This window comes from Mustela erminea, chromosome 13 (genome assembly GCF_009829155.1).
Source record: "Mustela erminea isolate mMusErm1 chromosome 13, mMusErm1.Pri, whole genome shotgun sequence".
Taxonomy (NCBI): Eukaryota; Metazoa; Chordata; class Mammalia; order Carnivora; family Mustelidae; genus Mustela; species Mustela erminea.
In genome coordinates, this window is record NC_045626.1 from 67,799,215 (window position 1) to 67,819,455 (window position 20,241).

The following is a 20,241-nucleotide window of genomic DNA, read 5'->3' on the forward strand; positions in this document are numbered from 1 at the left end:
TGCTATGGTGAGCGCTGTGCAGTGTGTAAACTTGGCGATTCACAGACCTGTACCCCTGGGGATAAATATATATTATATGTTTATAAAAAATAAAAAATAAATTTAAAAAATTTAAAAAAAAAAAGAGTCACTTATGGTTTGTCTCCCTCCCAATCCTATCTTGTTTCATTGATTCTTCTCCTACCCACTTAAGCCCCTGTGTTGCATCACCACTTCCTCATATCAGGGAGATCATATGATAGTTGTCTTTCTCTGCTTGACTTATTTCGCTAAGCATGATACGCTCTAGTTCCATCCATGTTGTCGCAAATGGCAAGATTTCATTTCTTTTGATGGCTGCATAGTATTCCATTGTGTATTTATACCACATCTTCTTTATCCATTCATCTGTTGATGGACATCTAGGTTCTTTCCATAGTTTGGCTATTGTGGACATTGCTGCTATAAACATTCGGGTGCATGTGCCCCTTTGGATCACTACGTTTGTATCTTTAGGGTAAATACCCAGTAGTGCAATTGCTGGGTCATAGGGCAGTTCTATTTTCAACATTTTGAGGAACCTCCATGCTGTTTTCCAGAGTGGCTGCACCAGCTTGCATTCCCACCAACAGTGTAGGAGGGTTCCCCTTTCTCCGCATCCTCGCCAGCATCTGTCATTTCCTGACTTGTTGATTTTAGCCATTCTGACTGGTGTGAGGTGATATCTCATTGTGGTTTTGATTTGTATTTCTCTGATGCTGAGTGATATGGAGCACTTTTTCATGTGTCTGTTGACCATCTGGATGTCTTCCTTGCATAAATGTCTGTTCATGTCCTCTGCCCATTTCTTGATTGGATAAGAACTTAGCAAACTCAACACCCAATGAAAATGCATATGTTTAAATCAAAGGGCATATCGTAATGTATTTCACCATTTCTCTATAGGACATTCAGGTTAATAGTCATGTAAATGTCTATTTTTGTATTTATTTCATGTATATTGGCTTGCCCCATGAGATGCGGTGTTGGGGGTGGGAATCGCTTCATGCACACTTCCCCTTGTATTCCAGAGGGGCAGTGTAGGGAGAAAACTGCACTATAATTTGGGTCAGGGAATGAAATATAGAGACAGGAGGCAGAGATAGGACAGACCATTCTCATGGCACAACACCTCCTGCAGGGCACCCACTCTTTCCTACAGAAATTTTGGCGCAGGTGGATTTGAGATTGTGAGGGCAGCTCTTGGTTCAGGGGTTCAGACATTTTCTGAGGGGCCCTGGGTTGGTGTCAGGGGTTCGGAGATCTCCATCCACAGGGAAGCAATGACAATCCTGTCCCAAATTTATCACTCATAAGCATGGCAGCTCTGGACAGTCCCTTCAGCTCCCTACATTTCAGTGCTCTCCACTGTCAAGTGTGGCTTCCAGCCCCGTTTCCCCTCCCATCGGTGCTGCTGTGGGGATGACAGGAGGAAGGGACACGGATTCTCTGTTGACTGTAAGCATCATTCCCATGTGAAGGATAAAGAGGGAGCTTCCATCCTCCCATGCAGGGGAGCCATCCAAGTCCCACGTCTGGATTCATTCACAACCAGCTGTTTAGCTGTTTTGATAGGCATTCAGTACCTCAACACCTACAGAGCAATTGGAAAGCATCAGTCCTTTCCTATGTCTGAGGCACTCACTTGGGACACCGTAATGGCACACTCACGTCTAGGCCATAGAGCAGGGAACCAGGGCTCAGAGTGATATCGGGAATGCTCTCGGGTAGGTATGGCTGCCAAATGGGATGTGAATCCAGGCCATTGGGCATGTTCACTGTCGTTTGCTGTGTTCCTGTAATGTCTCTGCTAAATACAAGGAGTTGCCCACAAAACCTGTATGTTTGTGAGAGGGGCAGAATTCAGAGCACAGCACACAGGGACATCGTCCTAAGTCTGCCCTGGAGGGATGAATGCATCTGGGCAGCTGGTGAGTAGGGAGAGGAAAAGGTTGGACTAGAAGTAAAGGATGTCTAATCCCCCAAGGTCTTCTGACAACAAGATGCCGACACTGCTCTCTATTTCTGCGCATCTCCCAGCAATCTGTGTAGAGCATCCCCCTGAGGATATGGAGCAGCCCACAACCACGCCAGCCTCTCCACCACCACCTCTGAAGAAAGTCCATTTCTTCCTCCATAATCGGGTGTACCCCACTGGGGGCACTGTGTAAGGTACCTTAGATATTGACTCATTACCTCAAGAAAAATTTTTATAATTTCTTCAGTATTGTACACTTAAGAGAAACTATAAAAATGTTGTGTGATATTTTTCCATTTCATAAAAGCACAGTTAAATGTATCAAGTGCATCATTAGTGTAACTGCAGAAGTTAAGATGCATTTCTAACTCAACCTCAGAGGACGACTCACTAGGAAGCAAAGGCTCAGGGCTCCTGGGACAGTAGGGTGGACCCTGCCCCTAGATAGAGTCAGTCTCTGTCCTGCCAGTGGTGAGGAGGCTGAGCACCCACTTCAGTTCTGACTGTACTTGTCGTTTCCCAGACCTACCCGGACCCCCTGCAATTGTCCGCACACAGGATTCCTTTGCAGAGTTCAAAGGCTCAGGCACAGGGAGCATCACTGTTCCTTTCACTCATTTTTCCCTCCCTGCTTTTTCACTTCCTCTTTCTGCCGCCAGTGAGCAGCTCTTCTTAACTTTTCCCCATCCCCTCCTTTTCCAGTGTCCACCTGGAAGTACCTGGTCTCCTGCAGGCACTGAGGCCTCGCATTTGCCATGTTCCTGAAACTTCCCTGAAGCCCTCCTCAACACCTTTTAGCTGGTGTTGCCCTGGCTCCTGACCCCTGGGCTGGCCCACTGAGTCCAGGGAGCAGCCCTGAACAGCCCACCAGGGAGTGGGATTAGGAGTCAGCAGGGGTGAGTCTAGCCTGCTGGAGGAGGAGCTTCAGGAACTGAGGATTTGCCTGGGTGTCCCCACTTGGCTGTTTCCTGTCTGGGTGGCTGTCATGCTCTGGGCAGCTCTTGCTTTCATTTCTCAGGAAGCTTCTTTTAAACAGACTTAAGAGAAAGTAGAGGAAGCAGTTTGGAAGTCAGAACAAGAGGAGAAAATACAAATGTGGTGAGCTGGGCATGAAAAGGGGGGACAGCCACGTGCCCATGTTCTCCATCACTTCCCTGATGTGCTTACAGTCACTTCAAGAAAAGTTTCCAAATAGTGGGGTGGCTATTGTGTATGAGCACAAAGTGGAGACAGGGGGGTGGTCATGAGTAGACCATGGGTCAGACCCTCAGGAGCTCAATCTGGCATGTAAAGATGCTGGGGAAGAGGGATACAGATTGGCCTCCCAGGCCTTCCTTGCATTTTCTTTCAGGAAAATGTCATGGCTTTTGATTCAGGCAGGAATTGACTCCATTGGGGTGGCGGCTGGGTCAGGCATGTGCTGTTATCTGGGTGAGGAATTGGGGAAAGGAAGGAGGGGAGTCCTCTATTCAGAAATCATGGATGTAACCTAAAGGACTCAGGGTTCAGGGTTCTGTGTCCTAAGAAAACCAACTACTTTCCTATCCCTGAGCTTTCCCTGTCCCTGTCATTGCACTGTGACTCTGGGCAAACCATTTAACATCTCCACATGTCAGTGCCAAGATCTCCAGTACAGGGGTCATAGCTCCTGGCCCCTGCCTCCCACGCAGAGGATGGCATATGACAGGAGACGATGACACAACTTCTCCATGGGCAGAAAAGCCTCATGTCCCTGTGAATGCTGAAAGGCCACCTTCTCCCCTTCTCTGCCCTGCAGGCATCAACATTTCCTCTCTGGGGGAAGTCACCCCTTTATTTCTTGCTTATTCCTGCAGACGTGCCATATTGGAACACTCATGCAGCACTTATGAGGGACCACTCATTGTCTTTGAGGGTTACCTGGATTTTTTCTAGGATGCTTCATAACATAATACCAGTAAGGACCACCCGTGGGGAGAACAGGGAGCCAGGGACAGAAAGGTCAAGTAACTTGCCCAGTTACATGTGGCTTCTAGTAAGATTTGATAGCAGCCACCAACAGCAGCCTCTGTGTTCTCTGCTCACCGTGAGCACTGCATTTTGAGATTATCTCATCCAAATGCTTATATTCCCACCCAATCCCTGGGGTGTCAGGTACACACCACATCCAACAACCCTCTCTAGGCCCAGCTCAGACTCAGTTGGCTCCCCAGGTCCTCGTGAACAGGAATGTGTGTGTGACCAGGAGGTGAATGACGAGATCCCAGGGTCTTCCTCAGCTTCACCTTAACGGTTCTGGTTTTGGTGTATTTTCCAAGATTGTGGCTCAGGTTAGAAGAAGGAAAAATCATAAGGGCTTCAAACACTGGAGTCAGAGCATCACTGGCAGCCAAGACATTCTCCTGGCTGTCCCCAGCCGTGGTTCACCAGTACCCACATTGGGCATCTGTCTAAACAACAGGGGAGTCACAAACATTACTTCCACTGACTACAACTTTGAGGTGCTGTGGGTGTAAATCAGTATTTAGATTCAAGAGAAGAAACTGCAGTTTGTTCAGCAGAGAGTGGATGCTGGGAGGAAGGAAGGAGCAGGGAAGGTCACACACAGAGCAAGTGCAGCCACTTCCCGCTCTCACAAGGCCTTAGTCCAGGCTGTATGGATAGTGGTTCAGATCTTAGTATAGGAGACACGGAGGCTGGTAGACTTCATGCATTAAGGCACTGAAGGGCTAGCATGAGCAGCCCTTTCCTTGTTCATTAACAGTTCCACAGTGAGGTGTGGTCAGTTGAGCAACTGTCATGTAGGTAGTTGGTTTGGAATGTGCTGTGTTCTGAGGCAGTTGGGAGTCAAGAAGCCTATTGGTTATTCAGGGTGGTCACCTGACCTGGGACTTCTCACTGCTGGGCAGTTGATAGAGTCAAATTCTGGTTGTGGAAAGGCAAGTGAGGAGGAGCTGGGGACATGTTTGGATCCCCTCAATCCATCAGCGGGTCTGCATTTGGGGGAAAGAACCAAAATGTAGACTGAAATGTAGGGACTGAAATGTAGAGCCAGAAGGTGGCTCAAGATTTGAGCTATCTTCTTGCGCCAGCACACACCTGGGGCACCAGTGACTCCTTGTAAGATTGTTGGGGAGGAAGGTGTGGACCTGGGCCTGAGGACAGTGCTTGGTTCAGTGTGCAGTGCATGATCTCGTATCCCTGGGTGACCTGGGAACCATGTGTGTCCTCTGCCCCAGAGCCAACCCTCATCAGTGCTGCGACCCTGAGCACATCACTTAATCTCTCCCAATTTCCGTGCCCTGAACCATGAAGCCTTGCCTCCAGCCCCTCCCCTGCTCACCTCATGGTGCTGATGTGAGCAGAACCAGAACTAACAGTCTCTGCACTGTCAGAAGTTGAGTATGGAAATCTCCAACCATTACTGTTGAGGGATCTGTACCTCACCTCAGTTCTTTTCTTCTGGGCCATGTCCTTTAGAGCCTTCTCGTTAAGTATGAAATGATCATAATCATCTCTGTGAAAAGTGGCCACTTTTCTTAGTATTAATTGTCCTTCCTTGTGTAAAATAATGTCATACTCCTGGTCTTAAGATATATAAAGCTGGCCTAGTTTTCTTTAATATCTGCTTAATATCTGCCTATTTTTCCCATTTTTATTGTGTTATGTTAGTCATACAGTACATCATCAGTTTTTAAGGTAGTGTGCCATGACTCATTGTTTGTGTATAACACTCAGTGCTCCATGCAATCTGTGCCCTCCTTAATACCCATCATGGAGCCCCAGCAATTAGAGGCTCCATCCATCACTGTGGCTGTGCCATCCCTCAAATGCAAACAGAGGAGGAAGCACCTAGGGGAAACAAGGCAGAGTGGTGGTAGAAGGGTAGCAGAATGTGGGGTCCGTGAGCGGGTGACATGACTGACACAGGGCCTCTTGTCCCACCCACAGAGTACCAGATTGCCTACTTCCTGGCCAGCAGCCTCCCAACATTTTCATCAGGATGGAGATGGGCACCACGGTGAGGCAGTAATTGGCCTCTGAGCTGGCCCCGGAGTTGACATGCACCTTCAGGCTATTGGCTAAGAGGAGACAGGGCTGCGGTGCAGCCACTGAAGACCACTGTTATCACCGGTGAGAAGAGAGGTAAGACCCGAGGCCTAAGCCCACTATCGTGGTGCTACAGGGATGAGAGCTGGGCCCACATGGGAGCTGTGAACTTGCTGGATCCACAGCTTGCCGGGTTCAGGCCATCCACCCTATTGTGTCTACAGAGCCCGACATTTACCAGATAAGCAGGACTGTCTTAGGTTTAAAGCTGGAGATGTGGCTCAGGTTGTGTAACTGGCCCAGAATGGCTCTGAGGCAGATGTTTGAGGGCAGCCCCTTGAAGCCAGGTACTTGGTCTCTGATGTTCAAAACCACATGCCCAGCTAAGCAGGTGCTCAATAAAATAATCTACTGAGCAGTCTTAGGGAGATCTGTCTTCACAGATACCATTTCGGTTCCAAGCACTGGTGTAGTGCTTATTGTTCATTGGTTGATTCTCACCAAATCCTGGGGGACAAAGTGCTATGAGGTCTAATTCTACAGAAGTTGTAGGGTCCAGGCAGATTCAGGCATTTGCTGGAGACACAGCTGTGGGGCGCTGATGTGAACACCTTCCACAGACTCCAGGGCCCCTCTTCCTATAGTGATCTGATGTGGTTCCCATCTCAGCGACCCCTACCATGCCCTCCAGCCTCCCCCCGGGATCTGTGTCAGCAGATTACCTCCCCAGGGCCACCCTAGCTCCAGATGCAGAGGTTAGGGCCAGTCCCAGAGGTCTTGGGGAAGAGGAAAACAGGAAGGCACTTGCACATACAGCTCACAGATGTGCTGAGAGGGATGTGCTACCTCCCATCTGAGATTTCCAAACAGGCTCTGGAGCTGTGAGAACTTAGACAAGGCCCTTTCCCTCTCTGTGCCCTGGCTTCCACCTGTGGCCTTTTGGGAAGCACCTGAGGGCCAGCACGGTCTGCAGAACTCCAGCAGCTGACCTGGCGATATGCTCATGCTCAGACTATGGGCAAGTGTCCATGCAGGCTGTGTGTTCACTCTGACGAGATCTAGAGCAGTCTGAGGGAGGCATGGGTTGAAACCAGAGTGCTTGAAAATAATCAGAAGGGCCAATCAGAAAACCTACAAAAGGTAGAAGGCAAAGGAGGATGGCATGCCCTGAGACCTTGCCATGGTCTGGCCATGTTCCAGGCATTGCAGCCCACTGCTGTCTCTACTTCCCACACAAGCGGGCCATACCCCACCTGCTGGAGTTTTTGTGGAGACTTCATTCCACAGGCTAGACTGATGAAAGCATTTGCCATTGGCCTTTGATCAAACCTGCAGGCTCTTTCCTCTTCCCAGAAGTCAGGGTTGGGACAGAATGTTCCAATCCTCTGATCAGAAGGTTGATTCTCCTGGTGAGCTGCCCACCTCTGCATTAACACAAGAGACACTCTGGCACTCTGCACAAATACATACACGTATATGAGGGACACATTTTCTCATCTGAATGACTCAATAGATTTTCTTCTTATAAGTCACAACGTTGTAAGGCATCACTCCATTCTCTGCTTCCATGCTCACATGAAGATCTCCCAGGAGTGTGTCCAAATTTCTCTCCTCTTCTAAGGACCTTTGGAACTTCTAATTGCCTCAGTATTTGTCAAATGATGGCTAGATCCTAAATTGCTTCTCCACATATGCTTTGTCTTCATCTTCAACAACTGATAATGTAGAACACTTGGGCTCCCCATGTGAATTTTCTATTATCTATTATAGATAGGTATTATCTATTATAATACCTTGCTCATGGTCGTCTGTCCAATGCTTGTCATTACATCTGGAAACAGCTTTGCTGTTACTGACCTTCAAACTTGAAGGTAGTCTGCTTGTTTTTGGGTGTCATTAAAAAGGCATGTGGATACTTTGTTTTGGGGTATTGCAGGGTTTGGTAGCTTGAGCTTATATTTGCAGAACTCAGAACTCTGCATGTGCAATTATGTGTAATTGCTGGATTAAATGACAAGTGAACTGAAAACCTTGATAAATGAAACCAAATTGTCCTCCAAAAAAGAAACCAGTCATTGGATTAGGGCCCTCTCTACCCAGTGTGATCTCCTCCGAACTGCAAGTTCTACAAAATCCTGTGTCCATGTAAAGTGGCATCTACAGAAACTGTGGGTTAGGACACCATGGCATCTTTATGGAAGACACAGTTCAAACCACAAGAAAGGAGTTTTCCTACAACAAAGCTGTGGCCTCTACTGTGGGACCTGGACAGTGTTTATTAAGGTGCTGGTGGCACCCTATAGGCTACAGCTGTGTTGGTGTCATGGAGAATTGTGCATGTATCCCTGTCCCTGGACAAGCTTCACAACACTGCTGTAGCCAGGGGTCCTGCGCATGCCGTTTGTCCATCTGGTCACAACTTGTGCAGTTTTTGGTCCTTATTTGCTGAGTGTTCCAGAGGAGACATGAGACCCAGAGCCCCTGGCCCCCTGGTCAGCACTCTGGCTGCTGCAGCCCTCCCCAGACTTGTTGACCAACAGACATTGATGGGAGGGAGAATGGGGGCTGGGCATCCCAGGGTGATCCAGGATGGGTTAGATTCAGAGCTTCAGGGCCTGTCTACCACCATTCATGTTCCACAGAGTCTCTAAACCTCAAAAGAGCACCTACGCTACACTGGGCCCTTTGTATGCCACCTGACCTTGGAGGGACTACGGACGTCCAGCTTAGGTCTGAGTCAGAGCAGAGTAGGAGTGATATGGAATGTAGAACAGTCACTGGGAGCCCCCTATGAGGCTGCTACGAGCCTGCGTGGCTGTCAGGAGATGGCATGGGGCCTGCCAGTGTCTGATGCACAATCAGCCCACATGTATAGTTCCTTTCAGTTATGGCTTCAGAATGTGTGGCTCAGGGGCTATGTCCCTGCTCTCTCCACCTCTAGGGAGTAAGCTGTGCCTTGGCCCTGCTGAGGTCACAGGGTAGCAGATGGGCAGTAGCTTGACCCGGTCTATCCCAGGAGTGGTGCTGAGCAGAACATGTGGTTCATTTCCCTCTATGTTCTTGAACATGCACCCCCATCCATGCCCCAGAGGTAACTCCCTTGGCTTTGGAACAAAATCAAAACAACAAAATGAAAGGATACAGAATGAATTGGGGCCCTTCTACCTACACAGGTGCTCTTGGTCTGTGGCTTGCTTGTCCCTGTCAGAGTAGGGCTCCCACTTGAGCACAGGTAGGCCGATAGCCATGCCTGCTGCAAGGTATCTGGAAAAGTTGCTGCCCTGGGGAGAATCCCATTTCCTGTCTTCCCGATCGTTATTTGTGCTATTTCCCGGTTACTCCTCTGACCCACTCATTAGAGGGTAAGCACAGACCCCAAATATTGTGGGCTGGGGTGCCTGGCTGTCTCAGAAAGCAGTGCAGGAACCCCCAGGGAGCTAACGGTAAGTGTGGGGACAGCAGTGTGCATGGGCTGCGGCTTCCTAGTGAGGCGCCAGTCCGCCGTGTTGGCAGACCTCATTTGCAGTAACTGTTCCCTGCCTGCCTGCTAGAAGCCTTCCTGCTTTTCTTTCCCCTAATAGCCCAGAGAAGCTTCAAGACCAGAAACAACAGTTTCAAGACCATGAATAGTGGCTCCACGTTAACTACATATAAATTAACATGTAAGTGCACACTGCCTTCAGCAGGAGCTACCATGACTGTGGGGCAGGCCTGGGCCAACAGCCATCACTGTCCCCCTCTAGGACCCCATTCCTTTTCCATGGCTGAGCCTCCATCCCCATGAAACACTCACACCTTCCCCTCTCGGGCCCAGGCCCCTACCCTCTACTTTCTCTGCCTTTGAGTCCACCAGGGACCATACACTACTGTTATGGGTTCGTCCCCTTTGAGGAGGGGAAGTCTCACTTCTGCTCTATCCAGCTTCATCCCTTCTAGGGCACATTTGGGATGCCCTTACTGTTCAGAGCTGAGTAACACCCCACTACATGCACTCACCCCATTTTGGCTGCCAATTTATTGCCCCTTGCCTTTGGTGCGCTATGTTGCTTGACCTCGTGCTCCTGGTTCTCCTATGGGCTCAAGGTCCAAATATAGGGCAAAGGGGGCCCTACATTGTGACTCCCCTCTGTGCGGGAAACTAACTATGATTGTGTTCATGTATGCCCCGGGCTTGTCCTGGTTGACTACAAGGAGCCAGAAGGTCCCTGGAGGTTGGTGTGGGGACTAGCAGGCCAGGCAGGTATACCTGCCCCATAAGGCAGCACAGCTTTGGCAAGACTGAAAGAAGGAAAGGGCGGGTCCCTGTGTGTCCTTGAGGCCAGCATGGGCAGGAACCTTGTGTTCTGATTCTGAACCCTGGCGTTCATCTCCATTCACTCACTGGTCAGACCTGCACATAGGCCTCAGGAAAGCCCAGTGATGATGAAGCAATATTAACTCATGAGAGAAACTTCCAGAATATACTGGTAAACAGGTCAGCTCCTTTCAACCTGTCACTCAGGCTCATGTGCCCTTGTCTTGCAATGATATGGTTGTTAAAAACTCAAGACAACTTTGCATTGCCAGTATATTTCTTCCTTAAACACTGGGGTCTTTCCTCACCAGTTTATGGAGAAATTTGGGACCAAAGGCAAGCCCACATCAATTTCTGCCACTTCCACTCTTCCTTCTGGAAGAGGGCCTGCTGCTGCCCTGACCCTGAGCACAGAGTGGATGGGTTTGCTGAAGCGCTTGGTGATTGTTAGTCTGGCACCAGTGAAGGAGGAGGAGTCCACTCCACAGACCCTCTGGGAACACGCATGGACTGTCCCTGGGCCCTTGGTGTGATCCCAAGGCAGGGAGGTGGTCACAGGCCAGCTGACTCCTGTCCCCATCCATCTGTAGGTCTGAAGAAACACTGGTGCTATGCGGTCATCCTGCCGGCCTAAAACATAATCTGTAAGATCCTTGCTGGCTTGCCCATGGAGGTGTTTGTCAGCGGACCGGTAAGCTCCAGGTGCCCCTGCCCTCTGAGAGGCCTGGCCTGCTGCTCTCAGGGGCCTAGCAGCATGCCCTTGTTGAAGAACATGTTTCCAGGGCCCCACGGTGTGGGGGGCAGCGGGTTCAAGGTCACTGCTGGGAAAGAGATCTGTGGAGGGCTGGGCAAACCCAATGGACAGAGAGATGCTTCCAGTCTTGCACTGAGACCTGAGGGATGATTTCACAGCTGGAGGCATCCTCCTGCTTTCCAGGACCTGCTCTCAGAGAGAGGCTGCTTCCTTCTCTGGAAGCCAGGCATGGGCGAACCTTGGCCTCTGCCAAGAAGTTTATGCTTGGTCACCCTGGGTCCCAAGTGGGATGCACAGCAGCCCAGCACCCACGTCAGCCTGACCTCCTGGTCACAGCCCCTTCTCAGGTTTCAGAAACCCATGTGGCTCATTGATTGTACCCCTTTTAGATAAGATGAAGCCCCTGAGTTTGTCTTCAGAGCTACCCCTTCTTTGGAGTCTCCCAGAGGGATGTCATGTCTCATTGAGAGCCAGTTGGGCTTGTCTCTGACCCGAGGTCCCTGCCCCTCCCACTCTCCCCTGCTGGGGCTCTTGCTCAGGTCAGCTGGGGCAGTTAGAGGGCCATGCCTCTGGCCAGCAATTATGGCAATTCCCTCTGAGGACCGAGCCCCAGGCTGGCAGGAAAAGTCGCCACAGCTACTGGGCCAGCCCTCAGAAATGGGTCAGGTGACCTTTCAAAATCTGGTGAGATTACTGTTCTAAACATAATAGCAGCACTGAGGCAATAACTTAGCAGGATTTTTTTTGGAACCATCAGACAACTTTGCAACACATGAGGATGACTGAAATGCATTGCCTGGAGTGTAGGTTGTATTGGCGTCTTGGTACTTATATCCCCAGGGGTTATTCGGGTTGGCAGGGTTTGGGTTGGGAGGCCAGTATTTGGGACATAGGTGCTTTGCTTCAGAGGTGCCCCTGAGGCTGAGCAGGAAGGCAGGGGCTTCTGTCCTATCTGGCACCAGGGCCTACCTTGGTCACCATGGTGGTTGGGTTGAGGGGAGCACAGGGCTGGCCAGCTAGAGTCCGTGGCACCTGAACTGCTTGTTGGCAGCCTGCACCCAGGGCCCAGGGACCTGGAGGCAGGGCCTGAGTCACAGGGCCCAGAGCAGATGCTCATAGGAAGGGACTGGAGCCAAGGAGGTAGGCAGGCCCAGGCAGCCACATCAGCCAGCCAGGTCGCCGGGGACCTGAAGCCCAGCTCCATGCTCTGTGCCCCACTGGAGGGTTGGCATGTCTCAGAGCAAAATGCGCACAGCATGAAATCTGCCATTCCCACCACCCTGAAGCAGAAGGTCTGGCATGGAGCTCACTCACGTTGTGGGGCAGCTGTCACCCATGTGTGGGCAGAGACCCCTGTCCCAGAAAGAAGCCACCTTCCATCCAGCTGTCCCTCCCTCCCCTGTCCCATTTCCCCTGCCCAATGGCCTGGAGGTCAACTCTTGGTCTCTATGAATCTGCCTGTGCTGAATGTCTCACAGTATCTGTGTTCTCCAGCTGGTTTCTTTCTCTGCACATGTTTTCAATGTTCATAACATTAGTCAGCACCTTGTTCCTATCACAGATGGGAATATTCTGCTATGTGAACACAAACATTTTTTTTTCTCCCCATCTATTGATGGACCCTTGGCTTAGCCCTACCATTCAGGTTCTGTGAGGAGAGATGCTGTGAACACTGATGCACTGGTATTTTCCAGCGGTGTTGAGCTGATGCTGCTCCTGAGTGGGCAGGGGAAGCCACAGGGGCTACAGTGGGGGACCAGGCCCTAAGGGAGGGTGTGAGCTCTTCCTCCACCCTGGGCCCCTCATCTTCCTCCACTCTCTGGGAGGGGTCCTGCTCTGACCCATCTCCTCCACCTACCTACTCCCCATGCTATCTCTGCAAAACTTGAGTGTCAGCCCCCTGGACCCCTTGACCCCCCAGAAGGGAAAGGGGAGCCCTACCCATCAAGCCTAGTCTCCAGAGCCATCTGAAACACCACCATACTCTGAGGAGCCAGCGGTTTTGCTGCGGGCACTGGCATGAGATGCTAGGAAGGGCTTTTAAACTGTCCTGAGAGGTTCTGTACTCAAAGCGTGTGGAGCACTGCCCAGCCTCTTAGCCCTGATCTCTCCCCCTCATGCCCAGGACCCAACTCTGGGGGCCTCCTTTCCAGAAAGTTGTCTCTGGCCCTTCCCAGGTACAGGTCAAGCTTTCTCCCTCTGTGCCCACATCCACAGGCACTGTGTGGACACCTCTGCCTTTGTTATCAGATGGGACTGTTCTTTCTTCCTCCACATGGGGCCACGACCTCTGATCTCAAAATGTGCCTCATCCCGAGCTTAGAACCAAAGGAGACCTGAGTGCCTTTGCTGTCCTGTAAATAAAGGTCCCTAAACTCCCATGAGCATGAGGTAGGAGAATAGCTCTGGGAATCCTGAGCACTGGGAAACGCTAGGTAGGGGGAGAGGATGTGATTGGACTTCCATTTCTCAGAGCAGGTGGGAATAAGTCGGGGAACAGGGCTAATCAGAGATGCTGCATACTGAAGCAAGGTGACATGTGGCAGTGGCATCTGCCTTGTGACTGCTGTGACCCCAATACTCTTGTTGCCATAGGCACACACATGCAGTTCACAGGTTTCTCCATCAAGTCTCCTTTTCAACACCTCCTATAGCACCTGGGAAGGGGAAGAGGAGGCAGCTAGCCAGGGTGCATGACTGTGCTCTGAGGAGGCAGGCAGCCAGGATGCTGACCTGTGGGTGGGGTGGCCTGGCAGTAAGGCAGGGACCAGAGAAGGCTGCTAAGTGCTAAGGGCCAGGCTCTGTGCAAGGGGATTCATGGAAGTACGACACAGGAAGAACCCCATGTGTGTGTCCCTGCAGCTCTGCTCCCTCTGCACAAACCTCAGATATGGAAGGGAGTTGATGTTGTTCTTTTCACCATAATTTGGGTTACAGCCTTCCAAAGGAACTAGTCAAGGACAAGGAACATGGAGGCAGAGTGGCCTGGAAGATACCAGGAGAGGGTGTGCTGTGCACCCAGGGGAGGAAGGGCTAGACCTGCCTGCCCTAGTGGGATGTACTGTCTAGCAGATGAACTCTCGCCCCAGGGAAAGGAGGGACTAGACTGGTTCTCCCTATAAAAGAGGGAGTAGGAATTTCTCCTACACCTGGGGGAAAGCACCCATGGGAGGTCAGGTCAGCAGCCTGACCTTTCTTCTTTGATACAATAACTGTTGCTGAAAAGGCAAAATGGACAGTCATGAACTGTTGTCATCAGTTGCTTCAGGGGCCATGTCAGTGACATTGGGCCTGAGTGTTGCTTCAGGAGACCACAAAGCATCTTGGAATGATTTTTTGGCTCTTTTTGTAAAGAATAAGAAACTTACTGTAATCTGTGACTCTTCCTTTCTTGTAACAGGGCAAATTTTTAATTGTGGCTATTCTGAAGGAGAGAGAATTGGCAGTGCTTCTCACTGTTTTAGCTCCCCTTAGGGACACATAGAGATGAGCTCCAGCCTCAGAGGACAAGAGCAGGCTTTGGAGCTCTGCTGGTCTGAGTCTGGTGTGTGAGCAGGCGTCCAGGACACTTGGCCCATGGCCTTTCCCCAGCATCATGCACCACAGTCTCCAGGTAATTACCAAAGGATACAGGTTGTAACAGAATGAAAGCCAGGGGCAACTTCTATGGCAGGTCCTGTCCATCTTTCAGTAGGCCTTGCTGTGTGTAGGTGGAGAAGTGGGTTTATAGGCAGATGAACACCAGTGGTGGAGTTGGTGTCTTCTGGGATGGGATAGCCTGCTGTGGGCCAGATGTGATTGCTCTATCTGACTCTCAGAGGCCATCATCCAGGCTCAAGGTGGTCAGGGGCTCCTGGGGTTCTTTCTCAAATTGGGCCTTCGCTAGGCCCACCCTAAGAGAAGGGGGTGCATCAAGTAAAACTATGAAAATGTGGTTTATAAAATACATTTGCCCTCCAGAGCCTCTTCCCTCCCTTAGGATACCCCCTGTAATACCCCACGTGAACTCCTGTAGGGTGGCATTTTCCTAGGACAAAGATGTTTGTTGTCACTCCTGAAGATCGCGAACTCAGACCAGAGCTGACACAAATATTGGTGCTGAAGTGGGGGTTCTGAGGTTTGCTCTGCCCATGCCACCCACCCATGAGGAGCCCTGTGTGACATGTGACCCATCGCCAACTGGCCATATGAGGGTCAGCAGAGACTGGAGATGAGCCTCAACTGCCTTGTCTTCTGTCCACCATGTCCATAGTCTGTCCATCCCCAAAGGCCTTGACAGGAGACACCTCAGTGGGACCAGAGCTCCTGCCATGGAAACTCTATTCAGTATGTCCCTTGCTCTTTTTTCTTTCCAAAGGGGCCACAAACCCTGCAGGTTAGCAGCAACCTGAGGCTGTGGGACTCATAAAGTTGGGGAAGGTCACTGAGGTTCAATATTGTACTCGGACTTCTTGGCTTTGCTCTCGAAGGGCCTCAGGAATATCAAGGAAGAAATAAACATGCCCCCAGGACAATTGTTGGCTTTGAGAATTTATGGAGAGGATGTAAGAACCCAGTTTCTATGCCATGCAGTAGTCCAGGTCCAACTGTTCTCACGAGAAGTCACCCCTACACAGAAGACAGTGTCAACAGTGCCCATGGAGTTCAACACCAGAACAGCCCTAAAATGTGGCATCTGCCTTGCAACTGACTTATCCCATGGTCTTCTGCAGAGGTATGGTTTGGGGTTGATTAGGGCCTGACAACATGCATCATAGACCTGCTGGCTCTCACCCAAATTAACGGAGACTTCCATCGTGACGGGTGGGGCCCAAAGCCCAGTGCCCTTAACCCTGCCAAAAGAGGAGCCGATCAATAAGTCCTTAGCCTTGAATATTGTGATAGCTTAACACTCACAAACTCTGATGTCAGTAGTAAAGAGGTCCTAAGACTTGGAATTGTGTGCTGATTCTTTAAATATATACATAGGCATACGGAGAGAGAGCGTTCATATGTCATACAATTCACTAGTTAAAGTTTACAATTAGATGGATTTTAGTACATTCACTAGAGGATGTTTTAGTATATTTATTTTATATGTTTTATATTTCTTATACATAACATACTTTAGTAAGTTTAGTATATCCATCTCAAATCATATTTTAGAACACCCCCAACAGAGACCCTGTACCTCAGGATTCACCTCCTACGTCACCTGCACCTCCTGCCCCAGGCAAACACTAATTGATGTTCTCTCTATAGACCCACCTTGTGGGCACTTGAGACAGAGCACCTCATCTCTGTCTAGCCTCTTTTGCGACTGCCTCTTTCTTTTCATGTACTGGGTTCATTCACACGGTACCATGTTTCAGTAATTTGGTCCATGGAACTGTTAAAAAGGATTCCATTTCATGGGTAGAGAAGTGACTACAGTTTCTTCAGTAGATGCACACTTGGCTTGCTTCTACTTGGGAGGGATGTCCAGTAATGCTGCCATGCCCACTTATGTGGAGAGTTTCTGTGTTTTCTACTGGGGAGAAACCCAGGAGCAGAACGCCCAGACTAGATGATAGCTCTGTGTCTAGCATTCGGAAGAAGCACCAAAGGGCTTTCCAAAGTGGCTGACCCATCTCACATTTCTACCATTGCCGCATCAAGGTTCCGATTTCTCCCCATCTTTGCCAACATTCTGTGTCCTCTGTCAGGGTGACCACAGCCATCTTGAAGCCATCTTGAAGTGTGGGGTGTGCTTGGTCATGTAGGTTTTGATTCCCATTTCCTCAGTGGTTATGGTTTAGGTATCTTTTTGTGTGCTTTTTGGCCATTTCCATATCTTCTTCAGAAAAAAATATGTGATCAGATCCTTTGCCCACAGTTTTTAAATTGGGTTACTTGTTAGAAGTTTTTATTTATTTATTTGATAGAGAGATCACAAGTAGTCACAGAGGCAGGCAGAGAGAGAGGGGGAAACAGGCTCCCTGCTGAGCAGAGAGCCCAATGCAGGGCCTCAACCCCAGGACCCTGAGATCACAACCTGAGCCAAAGGCAGAGGCTTAACCCACTGAGCCACCCAGGTGCCCCAAATGGGTTACTTTTTAAAAGCCAATTTTGTAAGTGGTATTATGTTCCTTATTAGATATAAATCTGCAAACATTTTTTCCCGGTCTGTGGTTTGTCTTGTACCTTTCTTGATGTTTTCATTTAAAGCTCCAACATTTTGTATTTTGATGAAATAATATTTACCTCTTTTTTTCTTGCTTGTGTTTTTGTTGTCATATCTAAGGAACACTCGGCTAATCCCAGATCATGAAGATTTGCTCCTGTGTTTTCCTCTAGTTGTGGATTTAGTTCTCACACTTCAGTTTGTAATGCCTTTGGATCAATATCTATGGATCATGTGAGGAGGGGGTTTCACTTTGTTCATTTGCATGCGGTTATTTACTTGTTCCCACACCATTTCTTGAAAAGACTATTGTTTCTGAATCAATTGTCTTGGCTGCCTTTTCTAAATCATTCAACCTTAAATATAAGGGTTTATTTCAGAGCTCTCAATTCCATTACCTTGATCCACATGTCAGTCTTTATACCAGTACAACATTATCTTGATTATTATAATATTGTTATAAGCTTTCAAATGAGGAAGTCTTAGTACTCATTTTTATTCTTCTTTTTCAAGAGTGTTTTGCTATTTTAGGTCCCTTGCATGTCCATGTGCATTTTAGGATGAGTATTTTTATTTCTGGTGGTGGGGAGAAGTGGCTGGGATTTGATAGGGATTTCCTGAATATGTAGAAAATTTGGGAAGCATTGCCATCATAACAGCAAGTCTTCTAATCCATGAATATTGGATGTCTTTCCATTTCTTTAGGTCTTTGATCTTTTTCCTCCATAGTATTTCATATCTTAATGTGTTGAGTTTTGAACTTCCTTTATGAAGTGTATTCCTAATTATTTGACTCTTATGATGCTATTATAAAAGGAATTGTTTTTGTAATTTTTTTAAAGATTTTATTTTATTTATTTGACAGAGATCACAAGTAGGCAGAGAGGCAGGCAGAGAGAGAGAGAGGAGGAAGCAGGCTCCCTGATGAGCAGAAAGCCTGATGAGGGGTTCAATCCCAGGACTCTGAGATCATGACCTGAGCCAAAGGCAAAGGCTTTAACCCACTGAGCCACCCAGGTGCCCCTGTTTTCCTAATTTTATTTTAGGATTGTTCATTGCTGCTGTAGAGAGGTACATGTGATTTCTGTGTGTCAATCATTCATCTGAAACTTTGCTTAACTTCATCAATTGACTGAATAGTTGTTGTTTTTTGTTTGTTTGTTTGTTTGTTTTTTCCAATTGGGAAGTTTATGTAAGGTTTGTCAATTTTATTGCTCTTTCCAGGACACCCATTTTCATTGATACTCTGTATTGATTTGGAATTCTCGTTTTTATATTTTCTCTATTCTTTATGATTTCCTACTACTTGCTATAGGTTTTGCTTGCTTTTCTTTTTCTTACTTGTTAATGTGGAAAGGCTGGATTGGTTTGAATTATTTCTCTTCTTTCTTTGTTTTTTTGAGTACTATACATTTCCCTTAATCACTCTTTAGCTGGATTCTGGTACGTTGCATTTTCTTCTCATTCATGGTGAAATGCTCTTGATTTTGTTTGTGACTTCCTCTTTTGCCCTATGTGTTTTTGAGTTCATGTTTCTCTGTTTCCCCAGTTTTCTTTTCTCATCAAACACCCACTGAATTCTACTGTTGTTAGAATATGTACTTGGTATGGTTTCCTCCATAAATGTATTAAGGCATTCCACTTCTCCGATGCCTGCCTTTAGGGTCCTCTGGCCAAAGCTTGAGGCTCTCATTGCTTTGGTCTCCTGGCTACCTATGAACTCAGGATGGGATGTGGGCTGTGTTGAAAGAGGACAGGGAGAGGAATATCTCCAAGGTTGGTGCCCTTTGGAGGGCCAAAGTTCCATTGAATGTAGAAAGAAGTTCCCCTCTCTGAGTTTGGGCTCCTAGTGGCCCTTGACCAGCCACCACCTCTGGGATTGTCCGAGGGCCAGGGTACGAGAGAATGGAGGGGAAAAAGAAAGAAGGCGGCAAAGGAAGCCCAGGGCACTGCTATACTTCCTGAGGATTAGGAGTTCCAAATTTTTTTGACTTTGAGCCAGAGCCAGCAGCTTCTCTGAGAGCTCTGTACTTGTGCTTCCACAGGTCACATGTGGGTTTCCAGCTACATTGTGTCCAGGCTGGGACACTGGAAGGAAAATAGTGAACTCTGCACCACTGGAGGGCCTTTAAATCCTGGTCTTCTTCCCCAATCTGCCCAGCACTATTTTCTTCAGAGTGTCCTCCAGATTTTATAATTAGATGTAGTGGGAAAGAGAGTTGAAATTTTATTCCATCTTATCCAGAACTGCTACTTGAAGTGGATTTTAGAAACCAGAAATATAAGAGAAATACAGATTAGTATGAATCCACTCTTTGTACTGGAAAGTTAATTAAAACCACTGCTGCTAGTGGGGTAGCCATGTTATCTCATCTACAAAGGATGGCGTCATTACCCTCCTCTAAATTGTATGCCAGGGCCTATCTTTATCTAATTATGCTTTATTTCAAAGAAATTATTCATGTTCATTGACATCTCCAGGTGCTCTAAGACTAGGTTGCATAAATAAACAAATGATTCTCTGGGATGTGCTCCCCTTTTAAAGATGTTTAATAACTCAAATATTCCAGGATCCTGCTAATTCTACAGCTGAGGTCCTTCAGGGATTATCTGAAACCCACAGTCTTGGATGTTAACTTGCATTTTTGACAAGGCAGTTGATGTAAATGCCAAGTCCAAAAAAGTTAATTAAAAGATGAGTGATTGCATCATTAGATGGACACGTATTGATATTCCTTACTGATTTCTTTTTTTTTTTCAAAGATTTTATTTATTTATTTGACAGAGAGAGAGATCACAAGTAGGTAAAGAGACAGGCAGAGAGAGGGGGAAGGCAGGCTCCCTACTGAGCAGAGAGTCCGATGTGGGGCTCAATTCCAGGACCCTGACATCATGACCTGAGCCAAAGTCGGAGGCTTAACCCAGTGAGCCACCCAGGTGCCCCTCTCTATTGATTTCTTTAGGAGGTGCTCTAGCAAGACACAGAAAGTATTTTTTTTTAAGATTTTATTTATTTATTTCACAGA

The 20,241-nt window shown here is 48.3% G+C and overlaps 1 long non-coding RNA gene across 6 annotated transcripts in view; it reads left to right on the forward strand.

The window, feature by feature from the left end:
• The window catches only part of LOC116572400, a 78,729-nt gene that overhangs the window by 45,087 nt on the left and 13,401 nt on the right, over nucleotides 1-20,241 (forward strand). For 2 of the 6 annotated variants that reach the window (XR_004278296.1, XR_004278292.1), the window contains exons 1-4: nucleotides 4,899-4,966; nucleotides 5,927-6,121; nucleotides 9,607-9,687; nucleotides 10,910-11,010. This is a non-coding gene — a long non-coding RNA (uncharacterized LOC116572400). Of the gene's footprint in view, nucleotides 1-4,898; nucleotides 4,967-4,990; nucleotides 5,096-5,926; nucleotides 6,122-9,606; nucleotides 9,688-10,909; nucleotides 11,011-20,241 lie in introns of those variants that run through there. The other 4 variants (XR_004278293.1, XR_004278295.1, XR_004278294.1 and 1 more) reach the window with 3 other exon arrangements.